Source organism: Bufo gargarizans, chromosome 7 (assembly GCF_014858855.1).
Source record: "Bufo gargarizans isolate SCDJY-AF-19 chromosome 7, ASM1485885v1, whole genome shotgun sequence".
NCBI classification, from domain to species: Eukaryota; Metazoa; Chordata; class Amphibia; order Anura; family Bufonidae; genus Bufo; species Bufo gargarizans.
In genome coordinates, this window is record NC_058086.1 from 118,232,197 (window position 1) to 118,259,697 (window position 27,501).

Genomic DNA, 27,501 nt, shown 5'->3' on the forward strand with positions numbered 1-27,501 from the left:
CAGCCTCAGGGAATGCCTAGACCGACAGGTGTCCGACTACATCAGGTTAACGGCCGATGTGGACGCTCTGAGAAGCGAGGAACCCCTTGACTTCTGGGGTGCAGGCTTGACCTGTGGCCAGAGCTTGCACAATTTGCCATGGAACTCTTAGCTTGCCCCGCGTCGAGTGTCCTGTCCGAAAGGACGTTCAGCGCAGTAGGGGTGATCATGACCGATAAGCGCCAGTCTGGACTACCTCACATTTCTAAAAATGATTGAGGCATGGCTCTTGAAGGAATTCAACACCTATGATGACCACGTTTAATTGAATTTCCTCATGCCAGCCCACACATATTCGCCACGACCCAGAACAAAGAATAGTCACTGTCTTATGTAAATACAGCGGCATAAAAGGTCTTTTCTGTCCAGGGAATGCCCAATGTTTGGGGCTTGTACTGGCCTGCAGTAAAATTGATATCCGATGACCGTCTAATATACCTCCAGCCACATAATCACTTGATCTTTTCTGTACGGTGAATGCATAATTTTGGGGGCCTGTAATCTAACTGGTCAACGCTAAAATTGTTATATGGTGACCGCCTAATGTACCCCAAGTCACATAATCACTTGTTATTTTCTGTACAGTGAATGCCTAATGTTTGGGGCCTGTACTCCACTGGCCTGCAATAAAATAGTTTTCCACTGACCGTCTAATATTCCTCCAGCCACATAATCACTTGATATTTTCTGTCTAGTGAATGCCTAATGTTTGGGTCCTGTAATTCACTGGCCTGCAGTAATATTGTTATCCACTGACCGTCTAATATACCTCCAGCCACATAATCACTTGATCTTTTCTGTCCGGGGAATGCCTAATGTTTGGGGCCTATAATCTAACTGGCCAACAGTAAAATTGTTATACGGTGACCGCCTAAAGTACCTCCGGCCACATAATCACTTGATCTTTTCTGTCCGGTGAATGCCTAATGTTTGGGGCCTGTAATCTAACTGGCCAACAGTAAAATTGTTATACGGTGACCGCCTAATGTACCTCCAGCCACATAATCACTTGTTCTTTTCTGTACGGTGAATGCCTAATGTTCGGGGCCTGTACTCAAGTGGGCTACAGTAAAATTTTTATCCATTGACCGTATAATGTACCTTGAGACACATAATCACTTGTCCTTTTATTTCAGGTAAATGCCTAATTTTTAGGGCCCATTCTACCATGGCCTAAAATAAAAAATTTCTAGGCTCTCGCAGGGCACATTTTTGAGAATTTCCCTTTAATATGCATAAAAATGGCCCCTGATAAAAAAATATCCCTCAAAGAAATATGCATTTTAGTCATTGACCCCCCTCTAGTATGTCACTGTCCATGTTTTGAGACTATTTATGCACTTCTAGTAAATATTTTGTGGCTTCAAATATGACCTGAAGGTTTTCCAGGTTCACCTGCCATTAAAGTGAATGAGGCCAGCCGCAAAATTGTGGTTCGCGAACATTTGATCGCGTCCGCGAACCGTCCCAGCCGATGGTTGTCCATCACTACTGGACAAATCATCATATAATGTGGAGGCTTCCTCTGACACTTTGGGTGGAGAGGCTCCTGAATTTATGTCTGACGAACCTATGCAGTTAGGGGGAGCTACCCCTGGGCCTGCTTTAGTTCTAGTCATCAGAAGGGAGTATGTTTTTCCTGCGGAAAAAGGGGACATTTTGTTAATATTTGTCCATACGTTCAGAGTCAAGGTGAAAACAAAAACAAATTTCATCCTCATCTTACTCTTGGTGGTGTGGGTGGGGAGTCAGAACTTACTTTTATCATATACGGGTAGTTCCCGATTTCTCCTGTCTGCCGAGGTGGCGCTAGAGTCCAAGACTGTGTGAATTGAGGTGTTTATTGACAGTGGGGCAGGGGTTAACCTAGTTGATGGTCAGTTCGTCCGTATGAATGGGTTAACAACAAGTGCATTAGGAAAAAATATTTCGGTGTTTGCAATTGACTCCGCACCACTTACTTAGACATGTTTGTCGCAGATGGGGCAGGACATCTGTTTAGGGGTAGGTGATTTTCATCAGGAATCCATTTCGTGTTTTGTGCTGGAGGGTCTGCCTGCTCTGTTGGTTCTGGGTTTAACTTGGTTAAGCAAACATAATCCTACCGTTGACTGACAAGCGAGACAGATTCTCGATTAGAGTGATTATTGCATGGACAACTTAATACATCTCTTTCTGGCTTAACCACTAAAGCTGTACCCACCTTCATTTCTGATTTTTATGATGTATTTTCTGAGAGTGGTTGCCAAGATTTTACCCCCACATCGGGAATATGGTTGTCCTATCAATCTTATTCCCGGAGCAAAGTTGCCCAAATTTAGGTTATATAACCTTTCTAAATCCGAAAGCGCGGCCATGCAGGAATATATTGCCGAAAGTTTGGCTAAGGGACATATTAGACCTTCCAAATCCCCACTAGCAGCAGGGTTTTTCTTTGTGAAGAAGAAAGACTGAACTCTTAGGCCATGTCTGGACTTCCGCAAGCTTAATCGGTTTACGGTCCGTGATCCATACTTCCTTCCTTTAATTCCTGACTTGTTTAATCACATTGTTGGTGCCAAGGTGTTCTCCAAGTTGGACTTAAGGGGGGCATAAATTCTGGTCAGGATCAATGAAGGCTATGAATGGAAGACGGCGTTTAATACACCAGAGGGTCATTTTGAGAATCTGGTCATGCCGTTTGGGTTAACTAATGCTCCTGCGGTTTTCCAGCATCTTGCTAATGGTGTCTTTCATCATCTGGTGGGGAGGTTTGTTGTTGTGTACCTGGATGACATACTAATTCATTCTCCAGACATGGAGACTCATCAGAATCACGTGAGACAGGTGTTACAGATCCTAAGAGAGAATAAATTGTATGCTAAGTTGGAGAAGTGTGTATTTGCAGTTCAGGAAGTGCAATTCCTGGGTTAGTTACTCTCATATTCAGGTTTTTCGTATAGATCCAGAGAAGGTCCATGCTGGGTTGGACTGGGATCGACCCGAAAATCTGAAAGTGCTTATGCAGTTTTTGGGGTTCACCAACTACTACCATAAATTAATTTTGAACTACTCGACTGTGGTTAAACCTTAAACGGACATGACTAGGTAAGGTTCGGATGTCTCAGTCTGGTCTGATGAGGCATTACAAGCCTTTTCAATGGTGAAGGAATGTTTTGCTTCTGCTCCTATACTGGTGCAACCGGATGTTGCCATTCATTGTGGAAGTTGACGCATTTGAGGTAGGGGTAGGAGCAGTTTTGTCACAGGGTCCTTCACCTAGTAAATGGCGCCCATGTGCATTCTTCTCTAGGAAACTCTCGGCTGCAGAGGAATTATGATGTGGGTAATAGAGAATTGCTGGTCTTTAAGTTGACTTTTGAGGAATGGCATCATTGGTTTGAAAGAGCAATTCATCCTATACTATGCTTAGTGATCACAAAAATCTGGCTTACGTGGAGTCGACTAAGCGACTGAACCCAAGTCAGGCCAGATGGTCGTTGTTTTTTTACCAGATTTAATTTCATTGTCACCTATCGCCTGGGGTTAAAAACGTCATGGCTGATGCTTTGTCTCGTAGCTTTCCTAGGGGGGTGATACAGAAGATCCTGGTTCGATACTGTTTGAAGGGGTAGTAATTAGGGATGAGCGAACTCGAACTGTATAGTTCGGGTTCGTACCGAATTTTGGGGTGTCCGTGACACGGACCCGAACCCGGACATTTTCGTAAAAGTCCGGGTTCGGGTTCGGTGTTCGTCGCTTTCTTCGCGCTTTTGTGACGCTTTCTTGGCGCTTTTTGAAAGGCTGCAAAGCAGCCAATCAACAAGCGTCATACTACTTGCCCCAAGAGGCCATCACAGCCATGCCTACTATTGGCATGGCTGTGATTGGCCAGAGCACCATGTGACCCAGCCTCTATTTAAGCTGGAGTCACATAGCGCCGCCCGTCACTCTGCTCTGATTAGCGTAGGGAGAGGTTGCGGCTGCGACAGTAGGGCGAGATTAGGCAGATTAACTCCTCCAAAGGACTTGATTAACTGATCGATCTGCAGCTGTGGATCATTGAGCTGCTGATCCTCAATTGCTCACTGTTTTTAGGCTGCCCAGACCGTTTGTCAGTCACATTTTTCTGGGGTGATCGGCGGCCATTTTGTGTCTTGTGGTGCGCCAGCACAAGCTGCGACCAAGTGCATTTAACCCTCAATGGTGTGGTTGTTTTTTGGCTAAAGCCTACATCAGGGTGAAGCTGTCACACCAAGTGCATTTAACCAGCAATAGTCTGTTTATTTTTTGGCCATATACTACATCAGGGGCAAGCTGCGCCTGTCACCAAGTGCATTTAACCCTCAATGGTGCGTTTGTTTTTTGGCTAAAGCCTACATCAGGGTGAAGCTGTCACACCAAGTGCATTTAACCAGCAATAGTCTGTTTATTTTTTGGCCATATACTACATCAGGGGCAAGCTGCGCCCGTCACCAAGTGCATTTAACCCTCAGTAGTGTGGTTGGTCAAGCTATCACACCAAGTGCATTTAACCAGCAATAGTCTGTTCATTTTTTGGCCATATACTAAATCAGGGGCAAGCTGCGCCCGTCACCAAGTGCATTTAACCAGCAATAGTCTGTTCATTTTTTGGCCATATACTACATCAGGGGCAAGCTGCGCCCGTCACCAAGTGCATTTAACCCTCAGTAGTGTGGTTGGTCAAGCTGTGACACCAAGTGCATTTAACCAGCAATAGTCTGTTCATTTTTTGGCCATATACTACATCAGGGGCAAGCTGCGCCCATCACCAAGTGCATTTAACCAGCAATAGTGTGGTTATTTTTTGGCCATATCCCAGTCTAATTCTGTCACTAAATCCATACCGGTCACCCAGCGCCTAAATACTAGGCCTCAAATTTATATCCCGCTAAATCTCTCGTTACCGCTGTCCTGTTGTGGCTGGGAAAGTTATTTAGTGTCCGTCAAAGCACATTTTTTGTTCTGGGTTGAAATACAATTCCCAATTTAGCAATTTAAAAATTTAGTGGTTTCTGCTGTATCAGAGCTATTTGAAATCTATCCCTAAAAGGGTATATAATATTCAAGGTGCACATAGGGTCATTCAGAATAACTTCACACACCCGCTACTGTGCATTTCCAAGTCTAATTCTGTCACTAAACCCATACCTGTCACCCAGCGCCTAAATACTAGGCCTCAAATTCATATCCAGCTAAATCTGTCGTTAGTGCTGTAGCTGGGCGAGTTATTTAGTGTCCGTTCAAGCACATTTCTTGTTCTGGGTTGAAATACAATTCCCAATTTAGCAATTTCATAATTTAGTGGTTTCTGCTATATCAGAGCTATTTGAAATCTATCCCTAAAAGGGTATATAATATTCAAGGTGCACATTGGGTCATTCAGAATAACTTCACACACACCCGCTACTGTGTATTTCCAAGTCTAATTCTGTCACTAAACCCATACCTGTCACCCAGCGCCTAAATACTAGGCCTCAAATTTATATCCTGCTAAATCTCTCGTTAACGCTGTCCTGTTGTGGCTGGGAAAGTTATTTAGTGTCCGTCAAAGCACATTTTTTGTTCTGGGTTTAAATACAATTCCCAATTTAACAATTTCATAATTTAGTGGTTTCTGCTATATCAGAGCTATTTGAAATCTATCCCTAAAAGGGTATATAATATTCAAGGTGCACATTGGGTCATTCAGAATAACTTCACACACACCCGCTACTGTGTATTTCCAAGTCTAATTCTGTCACTAAACCCATACCTGTCACCCAGCGCCTAAATACTAGGCCTCAAATTTATATCCAGCTAAATCTGTCCTTAGTGCTGTAGCTGGGCGAGTTATTTAGTGTCCGTTCAAGCACATTTCTTGTTCTGGGTTGAAATACAATTCCCAATTTAGCAATTTCATAATTTAGTGGTTTCTGCTATATCAGAGCTATTTGAAATCTATCCCTAAAAGGGTATATAATATTCAAGGTGCACATTGGGTCATTCAGAATAACTTCACACACACCCGCTACTGTGTATTTCCAAGTCTAATTCTGTCACTAAACCCATACCTGTCACCCAGCGCCTAAATACTAGGCCTCAAATTTATATCCTGCTAAATCTCTCGTTAACGCTGTCCTGTTGTGGCTGGGAAAGTTATTTAGTGTCCGTCAAAGCACATTTTTTGTTCTGGGTTGAAATACAATTCCCAATTTAGCAATTTCATAATTTAGTGGTTTCTGCTATATCAGAGCTATTTGAAATCTATCCCTAAAAGGGTATATAATATTCAAGGTGCACATTGGGTCATTCAGAATAACTTCACACACACCCGCTACTGTGTATTTCCAAGTCTAATTCTGTCACTAAACCCATACCTGTCACCCAGCGCCTAAATACTAGGCCTCAAATTTATATCCAGCTAAATCTGTCCTTAGTGCTGTAGCTGGGCGAGTTATTTAGTGTCCGTTCAAGCACATTTCTTGTTCTGGGTTGAAATACAATTCCCAATTTAGCAATTTCATAATTTAGTGGTTTCTGCTATATCAGAGCTATTTGAAATCTATCCCTAAAAGGGTATATAATATTCAAGGTGCACATTGGGTCATTCAGAATAACTTCACACACACCCGCTACTGTGTATTTCTAAGTCTAATTCTGTCACTAAACCCATACCTGTCACCCAGCGCCTAAATACTAGGCCTCAAATTTATATCCTGCTAAATCTCTCGTTAACGCTGTCCTGTTGTGGCTGGGAAAGTTATTTAGTGTCCGTCAAAGCACATTTTTTGTTCTGGGTTTAAATACAATTCCCAATTTAACAATTTCATAATTTAGTGGTTTCTGCTATATCAGAGCTATTTGAAATCTATCCCTAAAAGGGTATATAATATTCAAGGTGCACATTGGGTCATTCAGAATAACTTCACACACACCCGCTACTGTGTATTTCCAAGTCTAATTCTGTCACTAAATCCATACCGGTCACCCAGCGCCTAAATACTAGGCCTCAAATTTATATCCCGCTGAATTTGAATACAATACATTGTGCCAAATAATATATTTGTTGTTGTGGTGAACCATAACAATGAGAAAAACATCTAGTAAGGGACGCGGACGTGGACATGGTCGTGGTGGTGTTAGTGGACCCTCTGGTGCTGGGAGAGGACGTGGCCGTTCTGCCACATCCACACGTCCTAGTGTACCAACTACCTCAGGTCCCAGTAGCCGCCAGAATTTACAGCGATATATGGTGGGGCCCAATGCCGTTCTAAGGATGGTAAGGCCTGAGCAGGTACAGGCATTAGTCAATTGGGTGGCCGACAGTGGATCCAGCACGTTCACATTATCTCCCACCCAGTCTTCTGCAGAAAGCGCACAGATGGCGCCTGAAAACCAACCCCATCAGTCTGTCACATCACCCCCATGCATACCAGGGAAACTGTCTCAGCCTCAAGTTATGCAGCAGTCTCTTATGCTGTTTGAAGACTCCGCTGGCAGGGTTTCCCAAGGGCATCCACCTAGCCCTTCCCCAGCGGTGAAAGACATAGAATGCACTGACGCACAACCACTTATGTTTCCTGATGATGAGGACATGGGAATACCACCTCAGCATGTCTCTGATGATGACGAAACACAGGTGCCAACTGCTGCGTCTTTCTGCAGTGTGCAGACTGAACAGGAGGTCAGGGATCAAGACTGGGTGGAAGACGATGCAGGGGACGATGAGGTCCTAGACCCCACATGGAATGAAGGTCGTGCCACTGACTTTCACAGTTCGGAGGAAGAGGCAGTGGTGAGACCGAGCCAACAGCGTAGCAAAAGAGGGAGCAGTGGGCAAAAGCAGAACACCCGCCGCCAAGAGACTCCGCCTGCTACTGACCGCCGCCATCTGGGACCGAGCACCCCAAAGGCAGCTTCAAGGAGTTCCCTGGCATGGCACTTCTTCAAACAATGTGCTGACGACAAGACCCGAGTGGTTTGCACGCTGTGCCATCAGAGCCTGAAGCGAGGCATTAACGTTCTGAACCTGAGCACAACCTGCATGACCAGGCACCTGCATGCAAAGCATGAACTGCAGTGGAGTAAACACCTTAAAACCAAGGAAGTCACTCAGGCTCCCCCTGCTACCTCTTCTGCTGCTGCCGCCTCGGCCTATTCTGCTGCTGCCGCCTCGGCCTCTTCCTCCGCCTCTGGAGGAACGTTGGCACCTGCCGCCCAGCAAACAGGGGATGTACCACCAACACCACCACCACCTCCGTCACCAAGCGTCTCAACCATGTCACACGCCAGCGTTCAGCTCTCCATCTCACAAACATTTGATAGAAAGCGTAAATTCCCACCTAGCCACCCTCGATCCCTGGCCCTGAATGCCAGCATTTCTAAACTACTGGCCTTTGAAATGCTGTCATTTAGGCTGGTGGACACAGACAGCTTCAAACAGCTCATGTCGCTTGCTGTCCCACAGTATGTTGTTCCCAGCCGGCACTACTTCTCCAAGAGAGCCGTGCCTTCCCTGCACAACCAAGTATCTGATAAAATCAAGTGTGCACTGCGCAACGCCATCTGTAGCAAGGTCCACCTAACCACAGATACGTGGACCAGTAAGCACGGCCAGGGACGCTATATCTCCCTAACTGCACACTGGGTAAATGTAGTGGCAGCTGGGCCCCAGGCGGAGAGCTGTTTGGCGCACGTCCTTCCGCCGCCAAGGATCGCAGGGCAACATTCTTTGCCTCCTGTTGCCACCTCCTCCTTCTCGGCTTCCTCCTCCTCTTCTTCCACCTGCTCATCCAGTCAGCCACACACCTTCACCACCAACTTCAGCACAGCCCGGGGTAAACGTCAGCAGGCCATTCTGAAACTCATATGTTTGGGGGACAGGCCCCACACCGCACAGGAGTTGTGGCGGGGTATTGAACAACAGACCGACGAGTGGTTGCTGCCGGTGAGCCTCAAGCCCGGCCTGGTGGTGTGTGATAATGGGCGAAATCTCGTTGCAGCTCTGGGACTAGCCAATTTGACGCACATCCCTTGCTTGGCGCATGTGCTGAATTTGGTGGTGCAGAAGTTCATTCACAACTACCCCGACATGTCAGAGCTGCTGCATAAAGTGCGGGCCGTCTGTTCGCGCTTCCGGCGTTCACATCCTGCTGCTGCTCGCCTGTCTGCGCTACAGCGTAACTTCGGCCTTCCCGCTCACCGCCTCATATGCGACGTGCCCACCAGGTGGAACTCCACCTTGCACATGCTGGACAGACTGTGCGAGCAGCAGCAGGCCATAGTGGAGTTTCAGCTGCAGCACGCACGGGTCAGTCGCACTACAGAACAGCACCACTTCACCACCAATGACTGGGCCTCCATGCGAGACCTGTGTGCCCTGTTGCGCTGTTTCGAGTACTCCACCAACATGGCCAGTGGCGATGACACCGTTATCAGCGTTACAATACCACTTCTATGTCTCCTTGAGAAAACACTTAGGGCGATGATGGAAGAGGAGGTGGCCCAGGAGGAGGAGGAGGAGGAGGAGGAGGAGGAAGAGGGGTCATTTTTAGCACTTTCAGGCCAGTCTCTTCGAAGTGACTCAGAGGGAGGTTTTTGGCAACAGCAGAGGCCAGGTACAAATGTGGCCAGCCAGGGTCCACTACTGGAGGACGAGGAGGACGAGGATGAGGAGGAGGTGGAGGAGGATGAGGATGAAGCATGGTCAGAGCGGGGTGGCACCCAACGCAGCTCGGGTCCATCACTGGTGCGTGGCTGGGGGGAAAGGCAGGACGATGACGATACGCCTCCCACAGAGGACAGCTTGTCCTTACCCCTGGGCAGCCTGGCACACATGAGCGACTACATGCTGCAGTGCCTGCGCAACGACAGCAGAGTTGCCCACATTTTAACCTGTGCGGACTACTGGGTTGCCACCCTGCTGGATCCACGCTACAAAGACAATGTGCCCACCTTACTTCCTGCACTGGAGCGTGATAGGAAGATGCGCGAGTACAAGCGCACGTTGGTAGACGCGCTACTGAGAGCATTCCCAAATGTCACAGGGGAACAAGTGGAAGCCCAAGGCCAAGGCAGAGGAGGAGCAAGAGGTCGCCAAGGCAGCTGTGTCACGGCCAGCTCCTCTGAGGGCAGGGTTAGCATGGCAGAGATGTGGAAAACTTTTGTCAACACGCCACAGCTAACTGCACCACCACCTGATACGCAACGTGTTAGCAGGAGGCAACATTTCACTAACATGGTGGAACAGTACGTGTGCACACCCCTCCACGTACTGACTGATGGTTCGGCCCCATTCAACTTCTGGGTCTCTAAATTGTCCACGTGGCCAGAGCTAGCCTTTTATGCCTTGGAGGTGCTGGCCTGCCCGGCAGCCAGCGTTTTGTCTGAACGTGTATTCAGCACGGCAGGGGGCGTCATTACAGACAAACGCAGCCGCCTGTCTACAGCCAATGTGGACAAGCTGACGTTCATAAAAATGAACCAGGCATGGATCCCACAGGACCTGTCCGTCCCTTGTCCAGATTAGACATTAACTACCTCCCCATAACCATATATTATTGGACTCCAGGGCACTTCCTCATTCAATCCTATTTTTATTTTCATTTTACCATTATATTGCGAGGCTACCCAAAGTTGAATGAACCTCTCCTCTGCCTGTGTGCTAGGCCTAAATATATGCCAATGGACTGTTGCAGTGGTGGCTGACATGAAGCCTGATTCTTTGCTATGACATGCAGACTAATTCTCTGCTGACATGAAGCCAGATTGTCTGTTACGGGACCTCTCTCCTCTGCCTGGGTGCTGGGCCTAAATTTATGACAATGGACTGTTGCAGTGGTGGCTGACGTGAAGCCTGATTCTCTGCTATGACATGCAGACTGATTCTCTGCTGACATGAAGCCAGATTGTCTGTTACGGGACCTCTCTGCTCTGCCTGTGTGCTAGGCCTAAATATATGCCAATGGACTGTTGCAGTGGTGGGTGACGTGAAGCCTCATTCTCTGCTATGACATGCAGACTGATTCTCTGCTGACATGAAGCCAGATCGTCTGTTACGGGACCTCTCTGCTCTGCCTGTGTGCTAGGCCTAAATATATGCCAATGGACTGTTGCAGTGGTGGGTGACGTGAAGCCTCATTCTCTGCTATGACATGCAGACTGATTCTCTGCTGACATGAAGCCAGATCGTCTGTTACGGGACCTCTCTGCTCTGCCTGTGTGCTAGGCCTAAATATATGCCAATGGACTGTTGCAGTGGTGGGTGACGTGAAGCCTCATTCTCTGCTATGACATGCAGACTGATTCTCTGCTGACATGAAGCCAGATTGTCTGTTACGGGACCTCTCTGCTCTGCCTGTGTGCTAGGCCTAAATATATGCCAATGGACTGTTGCAGTGGTGGGTGACGTGAAGCCTCATTCTCTGCTATGACATGCAGACTGATTCTCTGCTGTCATGAAGCCAGATTGTCTGTTACGGGACCTCTCTGCTCTGCCTGTGTGCTAGGCCTAAATATATGCCAATGGACTGTTGCAGTGGTGGGTGACGTGAAGCCTCATTCTCTGCTATGACATGCAGACTGATTCTCTGCTGACATGAAGCCAGATTGTCTGTTACGGGACCTCTCTGCTCTGCCTGTGTGCTAGGCCTAAATATATGCCAATGGACTGTTGCAGTGGTGGGTGACGTGAAGCCTCATTCTCTGCTATGACATGCAGACTGATTCTCTGCTGTCATGAAGCCAGATTGTCTGTTACGGGACCTCTCTGCTCTGCCTGTGTGCTAGGTCTAAATATATGCCAATGGACTGTTGCAGTGGTGGGTGACGTGAAGCCTCATTCTCTGCTATGACATGCAGACTGATTCTCTGCTGACATGAAGCCAGATTGTCTGTTACGGGACCTCTCTGCTCTGCCTGTGTGCTAGGCCTAAATATATGCCAATGGACTGTTGCAGTGGTGGGTGACGTGAAGCCTCATTCTCTGCTATGACATGCAGACTGATTCTCTGCTGTCATGAAGCCAGATTGTCTGTTACGGGACCTCTCTGCTCTGCCTGTGTGCTAGGCCTAAATATATGCCAATGGACTGTTGCAGTGGTGGGTGACGTGAAGCCTCATTCTCTGCTATGACATGCAGACTGATTCTCTGCTGACATGAAGCCAGATCGTCTGTTACGGGACCTCTCTGCTCTGCCTGTGTGCTAGGCCTAAATATATGCCAATGGACTGTTGCAGTGGTGGGTGACGTGAAGCCTCATTCTCTGCTATGACATGCAGACTGATTCTCTGCTGACATGAAGCCAGATTGTCTGTTACGGGACCTCTCTCCTCTGCCTGTGTGCTAGGCCTAAATATATGCCAATGGACTGTTGCAGTGGTGGCTGACGTGAAGCCTCATTCTCTGCTATGACATGCAGACTAATTCTCTGCTGACATGAAGCCAGATTGTCTGTTACGGGACCTCTCTCCTCTGCCTGGGTGCTGGGCCTAAATTTATGACAATGGACTGTTGCAGTGGTGGCTGACGTGAAGCCTGATTCTCTGCTATGACATGCAGACTGATTCTCTGCTGACATGAAGCCAGATCCTCTGTTACGGGACCTCTCTCCTCTGCCTGTGTGTGTGTTGGGCCTAAATATATGCCAATGGACTGTTGCAGTGGTGGCTGACGTGAAGCCTCATTCTCTGCTATGACATGCAGACTGATTCTCTGCTGACATGAAGCCAGATTCTCTGTTACAGGACCTCTCTCCTCTGCCTGTGTGTGTGCTGGGCCTAAATATATGCCAATGGACTGTTGCAGTGGTGGCTGACGTGAAGCCTCATTCTCTGCTATGACATGCAGACTGATTCTCTGCTGACATGAAGCCAGATTCTCTGTTACGGGACCTCTCTCCTCTGCCTGTGTGTGTGCTGGGCCTAAATATATGCCAATGGACTGTTGCAGTGGTGGCTGACGTGAAGCCTCATTCTCTGCTATGACATGCAGACTAATTCTCTGCTGACATGAAGACAGATTCTCTGTTACGGGACCTCCCTCCTCTGCCTGGGTGCTGGGCCTAAATATATGCCAATGGACTGTTGCAGTGGTGGCTGACGTGAAGCCTCATTCTCTGCTATGACATGCAGACTAATTCTCTGCTGACATGAAGACAGATTCTCTGTTACGGGACCTCTCTCCTCTGCCTGTGTGTGTGCTGGGCCTAAATATATGCCAATGGACTGTTGCAGTGGTGGCTGACGTGAAGCCTCATTCTCTGCTATGACATGCAGACTGATTCTCTGCTGACATGAAGCCAGATTCTCTGTTACGGGACCTCTCTCCTCTGCCTGTGTGTGTGCTGGGCCTAAATATATGCCAATGGACTGTTGCAGTGGTGGCTGACGTGAAGCCTCATTCTCTGCTATGACATGCAGACTGATTCTCTGCTGACATGAAGCCAGATTCTCTGTTACGGGACCTCTCTCCTCTGCCTGTGTGTGTGCTGGGCCTAAATATATGCCAATGGACTGTTGCAGTGGTGGCTGACGTGAAGCCTCATTCTCTGCTATGACATGCAGACTGATTCTCTGCTGACATGAAGCCAGATTCTCTGTTACGGGACCTCTCTCCTCTGCCTGTGTGTGTGCTGGGCCTAAATATATGCCAATGGACTGTTGCAGTGGTGGCTGACGTGAAGCCTCATTCTCTGCTATGACATGCAGACTAATTCTCTGCTGACATGAAGACAGATTCTCTGTTACGGGACCTCCCTCCTCTGCCTGGGTGCTGGGCCTAAATATATGCCAATGGACTGTTGCAGTGGTGGCTGACGTGAAGCCTCATTCTCTGCTATGACATGCAGACTAATTCTCTGCTGACATGAAGACAGATTCTCTGTTACGGGACCTCTCTCCTCTGCCTGGGTGCCGGGGCCTAAATATCTGAGAATGGACTGTTCCAGTGGTGGGTGACGGGAAGCCAGATTCTCTGCTATGGAACCTCTCTCCAATTGATTTTGGTTAATTTTTATTTATTTAATTTTTATTTTAATTCATTTCCCTATCCACATTTGTTTGCAGGGGATTTACCTACATGTTGCTGCCTTTTGCAGCCCTCTAGCTCTTTCCTGGGCTGTTTTACAGCCTTTTTAGTGCCGAAAAGTTCGGGTCCCCATTGACTTCAATGGGGTTCGGGTTCGGGATGAAGTTCGGATCGGGTTCGGATCCCGAACCCGAACATTTCCGGGATGTTCGGCCGAACTTCTCGAACCCGAACATCCAGGTGTTCGCTCAACTCTAGTAGTAATATATGCCCTTTTTCCTCACCTTGAGGGAGAGGTGTTGGAGGCCCAGGGAGAGGCACCGGAGTCTTTCCCTCCTGGGAAGTTGTTTGTTCTTTCTGAATTACGTCACAAGGTGTTCGAAGGGGGCAGATCCACTGTCAATCATATCTCTCGTAGATTCTGGTGGCCGGAGTTGTGTAAGTGTGTTGAGGACTTTGTGTCTGCTTGTAGTACTTGTGCACATGCTAAAGTGACACATATTCGGCCATCCGGATCTTTACAGCCGTTGCCCATCCCGTCCCGACCTTGGATTCATTTATCTATGAATTTTTATCACATTTACCGAATTCTTCAGGAAAAACTGATTCTGGTGGTTCTTGATCACTTTAGTAAAATAGTGCACTTTATGGCATTGCCAGGTCTACCTAATGCTAAAACTCTTGCACAAGTGTTTGTTGTTAACATCGTGAAACTACATGGTATTCCTTCTGATGTGGTGTCTGATAGGGGGACTCAGTTTGTTTCCAAATTCTGGAAGGCATTCTGTACTCGTCTGAGGGTACAATTGTCCTACTCTTCAGCCTTTCACCCTCAGTCAAACGGACAGACTGAATGCACTAATCAAAATCTGGAGACCTACTTGAGATGTTTTGTCTCGAAGAATCAGGAGGAGTGGTCTTCATTTTTGTCTTTAGCCGAGTTTGCTATAAATAACCGTAGACAGGAGTCCACTGATAAGTTGCAGTTTTTTGGGGCATATGGGTTTCACCTGCAATTTGGCACATTTTCTGGTACTGAGACTTCTGGTATACCTGAAGAGGAATGATTGTCCTCTTCTTTGTCATCTATTTGGCGGAAAATTCTAAATAATCTGAAAAAGATGGACAACAAGTATAAACGTATGGCTGACAAGAGATGTATGAACGGTCCGGACCTGAGAGTGGGTGATTCTGTATGGCTGTCCACAAGAAATATTAAGATGAAAGTACCTTCTTGGAAGTTGGGCCCAAGGTTTATTGGTCCATATAAGATCACTGCCATTATTAACCCGGTAGCCTTTTGTCTTGATCTTCCTTAGGCTGGGTTCACACGGGCGTTGCGGGTGACGTGCGGAAAAAGATGCGGGTGCGTTGCGGGAAAATGCGTGATTTTTCTCCGCAAGTGCAAAGCGTTTTAATGCGTTTTGCACGCACGTGAGAAAAATCTTCATGTTTGGTACCCAGACCCGAACCCGGACTTCTTCACAAAAGTTTGGGTTTGGGTTAGGTGTTCTGTAGATTTTATTATTTTCCCTTATTACATGGTCCCTATCCCGATTGTCACATAGCAACCATGCGTGAAAATCGCACCTCATTCAGACTTGCTTGCGGATACTTGCAATTTTTCACGCAGCACAAGTGATGCAAGAAAATCACAGCTCATGTGCACAGCCCCATAGAAATAAATGGGTCCGGATTCAGGGCAGGTGCAATGCGTTCACCTCACGCATTGCACCCGTGCGGAAAACTCGCCCGTGTGAAAGGGGCCTTAGGCTTTGAAGATTCATAATGTGTTTCATAAGTCGTTGTTGAAGAGATATGTCGAACCTGTTGAACCGTCCTCCTTGCCTCCCGCTCTTGTCATGGTGGATGGTAATTTTGAATTTCAGATCACCAGGATAGTGGACTCCCGAGTTATCCGTAGATCCCTTCAGTACTTTGTTCACTGGAAGGCTTACGGACCAGAGGAGAAGATGTGGGTTCCAGTGGCCAACCTAATGCTAGTCTGCTGGTAAAAGTCTTTCACAGAGCTCATCCGGATAAAGTCTGTCCTAGGTGTCCGGAGGCCACCCGTAGAAGGGGGGGGGGGGGTACTGTCATGGTCTCTAATGTGACAAGTGTCAGAAGATCTAAGAGACTGGCTGCACATGATGTGATCTGACAGCCCCTTTGCTTTTTGTTTTCAGTGTTGTTGGTAATGGCCACACCTCTTGTCTCAGGTGTAGCTTAGTGGTCATTCCAACTCCTCGATTTAGTCTTGCTTCACCCATCATGCTTTGTGGTTGATAGTGTCAGTTTGGTATTGGAAGTGTTGGTGTATGGTCCTCTTCTGAGTTCCTGCTCATCCATTTAATTCAGAAGTTAAGTGTTACTTTCCTTTTATATTTTGTTGTTTCCCCTCTGTCATTTGTTACTAGGCCTCAGGGAGATGCTGGTTCCTTCATATTGGAAGGATCAGGCCGTCTCAAGCCCAGACACTACTCCAGGGAAATTCAGGGTTTCCAGGGTCTTAGGCTCCTGTGTATGAACATTCCTACCCTCAAGGTCTGTTCATACGGATAGGAGTCAGGGCTAGGATTAAGGTTTTCATAGGTGGTGAATACTCAAATTGCGAATATCGCCACTTTGAGAATTCGCTAAGATTTAGAATATAGTGCTATATATTCGTGTTCACGAAATATTCTAGATTTTTTTTCATCTGAACCCATGATCCCTCCCTGCTTCTTGCTTGTGGGCCAATGAGAAGGCTGCAATGTCTTTGTCTGAGCTTAGCAACATCCCTAGCAACCAATAGGAAAGTTGCTTACCCCTTGCTATATAAGAACCTCGCCAGAAGCCATTTTCTGTAGTTTTTTACAGTTCTGAGAGACAGCAGTGACATTGCTGTGTTCTGTGCTTTGCTGTGTAATTACATTAGATAGTTAGCTCATATATATAATACAGATAGTTAGTGGGAGATAGTCAGTGTAGGTTAGATCATGATATAGTGTAGTTAATAGGTTCTAGTGCAGGGTGTTAGGTAGTGTGATAGGTTCTGCTGTCCATACATACATGCTACAGACATAGTGCTATGATTTCACAAGTTCACAACAATACTAAGTGCACCAATCAGAAATATGTACTGTTGTCAGACCTGATAAAATGTGAAGTTGCACGTATTGTGCAAAAATATGCGATTTGCGCAATCGTGAATATATTGGATCACTCTATATGCATGTAAAGCTATTGTAATGTTCTGCCGTGCCAACCAATTTCTCCAGTCTCAGGAAACCTCTAGCAGCTTGAAAAATGTAGCAAAAGTGACCTACCCCTGTATTGCATGCGCATTACGCAAATATTACATTGCCGGTTTTGGCAATCAAGAAAATAATCGCATATTCTCAAATTTGCTAATTTATTATGAATATTCACCCAAATATTAGCAAAATATTGTGAATTTGAATATTGCCCCTACCGCTTATCACTATTCCTTTTCCCTTTCCTCCTGTTGTATGTGTGGTGTTTCCTCCCACATCACTACGTGACAATTATTTCACTACCAAAGCAGACTCCCTATGCGTGTTACTGTAAGGCAGTGTTCTACACCACTATAAAGGCTCTCTGCAGCCAGGAAATAGGCGTTGAACCGAATTTTTCGCTCATCTCTAACGTCTATATATATTTGATGATAGGTATTATTGAAATGTTCTAATAAATTGTATTGTTTTATTTCTATTGAGAGCCAGCGATTGTGGGGATTATACACTGAAAGCGCCATACGCTTCAGGGGGTTTGGCCTTGCCTGATATGTATAGGTACTACCAAGCTGTCCAACTGACGTATGTTAGCTGGTGGATCCAAAGTGGTCATACAAGGCTCTGACAAACTTTCGGTATCGAGCGGGTAAATACCCAGTTGAGTCTTACCTCCAATATGACAACAGTAATAAATGTGTGGAAGGGAAACACTTGAGTGTGTAGCTGGCCAGCAAAGACCTGCTAATATAGCTTGTGTGTTTATATAGCTAGACCTGCCAATAACATTAATACAGTTCCTATGTTTGTGTGTTAAAGACAAAAGCAGAGTTATTTACAGTGACTTCACAGAAGCAGAAAAGATAATATGCCTTTAAGATTCATTATATAATGTAAGGTAAGCTGAATGACACAGTAGAAACAACATAAAGCATAGAGTTAAACTGTTGTTGCTGGGCAGGAGTTTTGACCAATCACAGCCAGCCTCACACACAGCCTGTGTGGGAAATTCCCCTAGCAGGAGCTGCTAGAATCATTACACCAAGCTGAACAGACGTTCACTCCACTAAGAGCTGTGTTTTATAGAAGCAGAGATGTTGCTACTGTTAATATAGTGATTAGAACTGTATACTGAACCAGTTATGTGTGTGTTTAATTACAGTTCCACCAATTGCAAACTACAAAGTTCGCAATCCAAATTAAAATTCCATATTGCAATCCAAATTGCATACAACCATACCAGATCATACTCAACCAATCTGCAAAAAGTTACTGCTAACTGCATACTGCAAATTGTGACCAAATTCAGCAAGTGAACTATTAGTTAGACCTTAGATATACCTCTTAGAGAGATCATAAAGTGCTTAAATAACTTAAAGTGAGAGTACAGATACTGAAGAGAGAAATATATCCACCATTTTATGTTGAATGACAAGATTGAACAGTTGAACCACCATCTTATGCATACCGCCATTTTGTGATATCTTTTCAACTCTTGTTATGTACATGGACTATCTGCTACGGAAGAAAAGTTGAAGTTAATAAAGAAGTTATTTCAAGCATTTGGTGTGCACTTTAAACCTACTGTTTCCATAGAACTGCGCTAGAGGAATTTCAGAGTAATAGACAGTCTGGTTAGACTAAAGTCAGAGCTATCAGAATTCTTCTAATGCCACAGCGCAAAAGGCACTTCATAGTGCTGCGCCTGCCACAGAGTGTGCGGAGATAAAAATGACAGATGTAGGGTGCTACCTATGTGGCCACCAGTGCTACCTATGTGGCAGGACTTGAACCTGCCTGAACTGTTCGACCTTCTGAACTTTAAGTTTTGGCCGCAGCACAGAGCACAGTCGCCCAATTGTATTTGGATGGTAAATTTAAAGGGTTTCTCTCATCAGAAAAATCATTATGTATCTGGCTGACATTAACGATGAACATAACTGTATGATTTTTAACTCTGTGCCTGCAGCCGTTCCCTCAAAATAAAGACTTTTATAATATGTTTTGAGCCTCTAGGTGCTAGTGGGGCGTTGCTGCAGCACCTAGAGGCTCTGTGTTCTCACCCTTTGGCAGGCCCATGTCCAGTTGATTGACGTGCCCTCAGTGCCCGTAAATCCTGCGCCTCCACCATCCCGTTTAGTATTCGGCTTAGACGCAGTTAGTGAAGGACGCCCTCCTGCTGCCGGCTTTACTCACTGCCCCTGCGCCAAATACTAAACGGGACGGCGCAGTCGCAGGATTTTATGGGTACAGAGGAGAACTAGAAAGTGAATCAACTGGACATGGGCGTGCCAAAGGGTGCCTCTAGGTGCTGCAGCAACGCCCCACTAGCACTTAGAGGCTCATTAGCATATTATAAAAGTCTTTATTTTGAGGGAACTGCGGCAGGCAGGGAGTTAAAAATCTGAAATCAGACAGTTATGTTCTGCTGACATTAGCACATCGCTAATGTCAGCCAGATACATAACAATTTTTCTGATGACAGAAACCCTTCAAAACCTTCATGGATCTAAAAGGGGAATTCCAGCTGCCCCAGTCAAGTCTATTCAGATATTTTCAGCTCAGACACCCGTGTACAAGAGCAATATGACCCGGTCAAGCTAGAGTACATGGCAATTGAAAAAACTGCATGTCAAAAAAATGTGCGTAAGTCGGTGTCTTTTTATTTGGGTCTTTTGTCACAGTCCTCCTCACCGCTCTCCAGATCCTTGGCCAAATGGAAGGTGGATATTCCAGAGCTAGAAGATAGGCATGAGAAAGAGATGGTGTACAACTGGAGAAATACAGTTATTAGTGCTATAGACTAGTTGATCCATATCAAATAGTTACATTGTATTTATTTAACTCCAGTTTGATTGGAACTTATGCGTAAACTGGCTAGTGCTCAGTGCATGTGATGGAGACCTGGGAACTCTGATCCATATGATCTGGACTTACCCAACTATTGCTGCTTAATGGTCGGAGATGCATGAGTTTCTGAACCGGAAATTGGGATTACCGGAGGTTTGCTCCCCAGAGAACAGTCTGCTGGGATTGGTCAATGACTTCATTCAGGCCAAGTACTCTAGGATGCTATACCGTCTCCTAGTGTTCTATGCTAGGAAATCCAACCTTCTAAACTGGAAACCTCCTAAGATCCTTTCTGTCCAACACTGGATGAAGATTATAGATGCGGCCCTGCCAATGTATAAGCTGACCTTTCTGCTGGCTAGGGGTAAACCGGAGAGGTTTGATAAAATCTGGGAGCTTGGTTGGTGGGCGAGGACATCAGTCATTTAGAGGTGGTGGGGAACCCGTGGCGTTGTGGTGGATGTGTGAGTGTCTGTTAGTCGAGCCTATGAAGTCAATAACACTGGGTCACAGCGAAGGCATGAATATGTACGCATGTCATCGATGTATATCATGAGAAATATTTTTCTAGGCGTTGAACAGAATTTGCTGTTGCCAGGCATTATGAGTGTGAGTGACTCCGTTTCTGAGACTTGTATTGTCAGTTGTTTATTGTCTTGAAAAGCAAAAATATAGACAGTGCAGGGAAATCTCTACCAGAATCCTCTTCTTTTTTGTGTGCAGTGGGATGTCACCCATCTCTTACTTACTCCACTGATGAAAGATGGTAGCCTCTACCTTTTCACAGCAGTGGGTGTGGAACCATGGCATCAACCAACAGTTTTGGTTTAGGGCTACTCTTAAGGGCATTATCCTGGCAGTCCCCTAGTTTTTTCCCTTTAACCCTTGTATAGGGATCTGGGGTAGTCTAGGTATCAATAAATCAGACACCGGATGAAGTGCAGGTATGCACGAAATGACCAATGCCTAGATGTTCATGTCCATGTTTATGTAACCCACAGAAAGCAATAAAGCAATAAGATTTTTACTCCCGGGTGAGTACCGTGTTATGCTCTACTATATATTGTTTATAGACTCTTTAAAGACACAGAGCACCACTAAGGTCACCACTGGGGCAGAACAGATAACAGGTACTGTGACCACATCACAGATCTTGGATATATAGGCCTGGGCGCCCCGCTACTTTTTCACTGGCACTCCAGTTAGTATCTGCACCTGTAGTAAAAGACTCAAAAGGACATTGCTAACTGGACCAAACTCATTACTGGTCTGGTAAACAAACAGTACTGCCAACATAGCCATAAAGTTCAATCTACACAATATACATAAGAATATGCCACTTCTCAAGACGGTTGTCATATCACGTATTATTTTGACATTTGTCTCTTAACACTTTAAAGCGATGATCATAACACTTGTCTTTTATCATATCTGGCAATCTACTTTAATTTCTAGCTAAAGGTGACCATTAAACAAAAACAAAGGCTCATATTTGCACTTTCTGACTGTGCTGCTGTCTTTTTTTGCTATTAAATGTGGCCATTAGATAGCCTTTGTGCATAGCTTTCAGCTAGACAATAATATTTTTTCAGCTTCATTGGTACAGTTTTTCTTTTCTGAGGATGGATTGTCAATATCATCAACAAAATCAACAGTCTCACAGATGAATTTTCTATATCTCCAATGAAGACTTTTCTTTACAAAGGCAGTTCCAGACCATAGAGTACAAAGCATTATTATAGATTAAACATCCTGGTATCTAGCTGGTTTTATCCCTTTTGGTGACTCTTTCTGATCTCCTGGGCTGTGTGTTAATCACAGGAATAGAAACAATGCCATTGGTACTGTCAGTAATGGGACTACAAGTTTCAGGAACACTAGAGACAGAAAAGAGACATTTGTGGTACCATTAAACCATTATAGAGTTGAAAACCAATTAAAGGGCGTTTCACCTGACTGTGAGCTGAGCATAGGGAGAGACATGACAAGTACTAGGGACAGTTTTCAAGAGGCCTTTACTTGTGGAATATTGGATAGGAAGAGTGCAGGGGCAGTGTAGGGATATCATAAGGAGATTTTTTTCCACACTGTAGGGTGATCATATGGAGAGCATAGGGAGACTGCAAGGACAGCACAGTAACAGTTCAGGCTCTGTAATCTAAAGCTGAAGGGATCCATAGGATACAGTCCACTTTGCATCAATCCCTGTGTAGGGCACAGAGCTATCTAATTGAATAGTGTCCACTTTAAAAAAAATAGAGAAGCAATTCCATTAGGGCTTGATTCTCAACTTGGGGTGAATAAGCTGTGTAATTGAAGTGTTATTGCGGCGTTCATCTTGTTAAATGGATAAGCAATACTATTACTCCTTGATTCCCAATTTGGGGTGAATAAACTCTCTAATACTACTGTTATTGGGGTGCCCACCTTGTTTCACAGATAAGCAATTCCATTAGGCTTCGATTCTTAAATTGGGGTGAATAACCTGTCTACTTTAAATTTTATTGGGATGTCCACCTTGTTTAATAGATAAGCAATTCTATTATGCCTTGACTGTCAAATTGGGGTGCATAAGCTGTCTAATACTACTGTTATTGGGGTGTTCACCTTGTTTCATAGATAAGCAATGCAAATATGCCTTGGATCACAAATTGAGGTTAATAACCTGTCTTGCTCTATTGTTAGAGGGGTGTCCACCTTAGTTAAAGGGGTTATCCCCTGACTAATGTAAAACATCAAAACCGGACATCATATAGCACATGATAATCTTTCAAAAAAAGCTAGAACCAGCCCTGTAGGTCACATGGATCCAGAGATCTCTCCATTCATTGCTCTGCTAGATTTATATCAAGCTGACAGCTAAAGGAGAGTGTCTTTTGTGCTGCATCTCAAAGGGCGTATCTCATCTCTCCCTATCACAGGTTAGGAGGTAGCTAAAGGAGAAACTGATTATGTGCGGCCTTTATCATGGATCAGCAAAAACATTACCGTCATAATAATACAACTGTCTGCATCCGTTTTGAATGGATCTGGTTGTATTATTTCTAAAATAGCCAAGATGGATCCGTCTCTAAAACCATTGTAAGTTTTGTCCCCATTTATTGGCAAAGGGGACAAAACTGAACTGAACGAAACGGATTGCACCAGAAAGCATTCTATTCCGTCTTGGTCTGCACCACATTGCTCACAGAAAAACGCTGCTTGCTGCGTTATTCTGTCCACGATGGTGTTGCAACCAAATGGAACGGAATGCATTCTGGTGCATTCCGTTTCGTTCAATTTAGTTTTACCCCATTGACAATGAATGGAGACAAAATGGAATCGTTTTCTCACGTTATTGAGGTTAACAGGTTAATAGTGGAACAGGAAAGCATAGATGTGAAAGTAGCCTAAGCTGTCTACTTCTACTGTTATTTAGGTGTCCACCTTGTTTAATAGTGTAGGAGAGTCCCCGGGATAATAATGGATGGACGATACGTGCCACCAGAGGTCCTGGCCTCAGTGGAGTAAGAACCGGATCATTGCGGTTACGGCAAATGCTGCTGGCGCAGCGTGTCCGGGATGGTTCTTACTGGGAACAGGTAAAGAGCAGGGTGGGTGCCTGTTCACCACAGCCAGCCCAGGTTTTTGGTGGAGCTGGGCCTTTGAAGAACCCAGCCTGCTGAAGATGGGAAGTGGGGTGTGACTTGCAGTGCTGGAGATTTTGACAGTCGGTGCTGGTCGAGGAGAGACTGGGCGCAGCACAAACTGAAGGATAGCCCTGGGACCTGTGCTGCTACTAGCCAAAGGGGCTCTGGCCTGAGGGAGACAAAGGCAGGTAGCCTAGAAACCTGCAGGACGGGTGTGGTCTGTCCAGAAAACAAGGTGACTCAAACCTGCTGTTTATTTTGCTATGGAAGGACTTTTGTTCTATGCACTATGTGGATATGCACCTGTGTGGTCTGCACATTGCCTGTTATGCCTTTGGAGTGACTAAAGTCACGGTGTATCACAAAGACTGTCTATAATTGCCTCAATACTACTGCCGCTACCATAGCCTACCACGAGCACATCCTCACAATAGATAAGCAATTATATTAGGCCTTGAGTCTCAAATTGGGGTGAATAAGCTTTCTCATTTACCTCTTATTGGGGTGTCCACCTTGTTTAATGGTAAGCAATTCCATTGTGCCTTGATTCTCAATTTGGGGTGAATAGCCTGTGCAATATAACTGTTATTGGGGTGTCTATCTTGTTTCATAGATAAGCAATTCCATCATGCCTTGATTCTCAAATTAGGGTATAAAGGGAAGTGCTGTTTATGACATGTATTTTGTGTGTGTGTGTGTGTATATATATATATATATATATATGTATATGCCATTGTGTCATTTCATTTCCTCTCAGGACTACTTGGGTGGGAGGATGTGCCCTGCCTCTGAAGTCTACATGGTTGCTTGTCCCCTTCTGGGCTTGCATTGCCTCCTTCCAAGCTGAGCCGAAGCTTGAGGTACTCTAAAGCCAGGACAAGAAGTTCCTCGGACTATAAGTAAGAGACAGACTACAGCTAACTTAAGTTCCAGCAGAAGAGGAAGAGTTTCCTATTTATCCAGCCAAGCATAGCTGAGATTGTTGCAGAAAAGTATTTGCCTGCCAAAGTTAAGCCAATACCTGCTGATGATCAAGATATTGTTTGGAAGCTGTTTGGATTACCAATTTATGCCAAGTTAAAGCAACTGTTGAACATTTCTACAAAGTCTGGTCTCCATTTATTCAGCTTGTTCATCATCCAAATTCAACTACCCCTTTTGCACTGCATCGTACCACATTACGTCTGGGATCCACGGATATCCAGGTAGGAACACTGTGAAACATGTATATAACATCTATAGAGACTGTAGGCCACCCTGCACCACTCTGGCAATCCTACCCCTGGGTATCAACATTACCATTTACAAAGGGAGCCTTGAGCTTCCACTGCTTAACAGCAGCTGGCGTCACGTTTACTTGCTCTACAAGAGGGACATATTTCATAGAAACTTCCTAAGGGGCAAGGGATACCCCAGGCGTGGGCCCTCAGTGGGACGTTGCAGAGGGCAGAGCATTCCCTAGCCCCTGCCTTGCCTAGCAACCTCCTGCCTCTCCCTGCAATAAGTCCTGCATCATTTCTACATTAACTCCGAGCCCTACTGCCACCCCACTTGAATATATAATATACACTTTCCTTACCATATTAACCCTTTGTTCCCCTTGTCTAGGGACAGTTTAGTGATGGGGAGGGGCTGCTATTCTTTGTATGTGGGTGTGTATGTTAAGTATTTTGGGTCGGAATAGTAATATTCAGAGGGATTGTAGGTTTTTCATATTGTTATTATATTGTCAGTAGTTGTAGGGATTGTGTGTGTGTATATGTATATATATATATATATATATATATATTTATAGTATTATTGTGGATATATATATATATATAGCAAAACAACTGACTTTAAATAAATACATTTAATTACAATGCAGTGTATAGAGTCTTAGTGTCAGTTGTAGGCATAGTCCATGTACGCACACACGTCAGGATACTTAAGGGAACAGAGCGTTAAGTAAGAAGGCGGTGTCAGAAATGGCCTCTATTTTCAAATTAATCATTAATATTTGGCATTGATTGGTTTTAGAACGGGTCTAAGCTCTCTAGAATGTATTGTTCCTGAGATATTCCCCCAAAAATGCAAATATGGCACATCACATGACCTACATTAGCCAATGGAAGGCTGCAGGTCTTTCTCCTCATATCCTAACTGCCATACACACGGTCACATGACCCTTCTCAGCCAATAGAAGCTCACAGGCCCTTAGTCTCCACATACACACAGTTTTACACCAGGTTTCACAACAACTCAGCCATTTTTCTTCACTGCTGTAGGTCAGCTTTAAAAGGGCAGGCCACTGTGGGTGACACTGTTAAGGGAGTGGAGTGGTGTAGAGGTGACAGTTAAGGGGGCAGGTAGGATGGCAATTTAGGCCACCCTCAAAGGATGGACTTAAAAACCCCGCCCCCAGGTCCCACAAGCCACGCCCTGACCCTGTTAGGCCATGCCCCCTCTAACTACACAGCCAAAGGGGATTGGAAAAAATGAAGGTGAAAATCAACTTCTGTCAGCTGCAGTGGTGGGAGGGAGGGTGACTTTCTTCCTGCAGCTCACGCTCGGACAGCACAGTGCTGCGGTCTGAGACTGAGCTGTTCAAAAGGACATCCATGTGTCCGTCTGTCCTGCACCGGATGGAGGACCAGGGAGTCTGAAAGCCAGACTGTCCAGTCTAAAATTGGACCTATGGCAACCCTAGGGGCAGGCTGCTGTGGAGGTCACAGTTAAGGGGGCAGGATGCTGTGGAGGTCACTGTTAAAGGGGCGGGCACTGTGGAGGTCTCTGTTAAGGTGGCAGGGAACGGTGGAGGTCACAGTTAAGGGGATGGTCCGCAATGGAGGTCATTGTTAGGGGGTGGGGTGTTGTGGAAGTCTCATTTTAAGGGAACAGAGCTCTGTGGAGGTCACTGTTAAGGGGGTGGGCACTGTGGATGTTCCTGTAAAGGAGGCAGGCCGCTGTGGAGGTCACTGTTAATGGGGTGGGGTATTGTAGATGTCACTGTTATAGTGGATACTGTCAATAGCTTTTAACTACACACAAACATTAAATGAAATAGATGAAATATACCTGTGCGAAACCGGGTCCTTCTGCTAGTCTTATATATACAGTTGGAAGAAAAAGTATGTGAACCCTTTGGAATGATATGGATTTCTGTAAAAATTGGTCATAAAGTTACCATGTTTTTATTGAACACACCATGTAAACATTTACAGTGCAGGTGGAAAAAGTATGTGAACCCTTGGATTTAATTACTGGTTTAACCTCCTTTGGCAGCAATAACTTCAACTAAACGTTTCCTATAGTTGCAGATCAGACGTGTACAACGGTCGAGTAATTCTTGACCATTCCTCTTTACAGAACTGTTTCAGTTCAGCAATATTTTAGGGTTGAGGTCAGGACTCTGACTGGGCCACTCCAGAAGGCGCATTTTCTTCTGTTTAAGCCATTCTTTTGTTGATTTACTTCTAGGCTTTGGGTCGTTGTCCTGTTGCAACACCCATCTTCTGTTGAGCTTCAGCTGGTGGACAGATGGCCTTAAGTTCTCCTGCAAAATGTCTTGATAAACTTGGGAATTCATTTTTCCTTCGATGATAGCAATCCGTCCAGGCCCTGACGCAGCAAAGCAGCCCCAAACCATGATGCCCCCAACACCATACTTCACAGTTGGGATGAGGTTTTGATGTTGGTGTGCTGTGCCTCTTTTTCCCCAAACATAGTGTTGTGTGTTTCTTCCAAACAACTCAACTTTGGT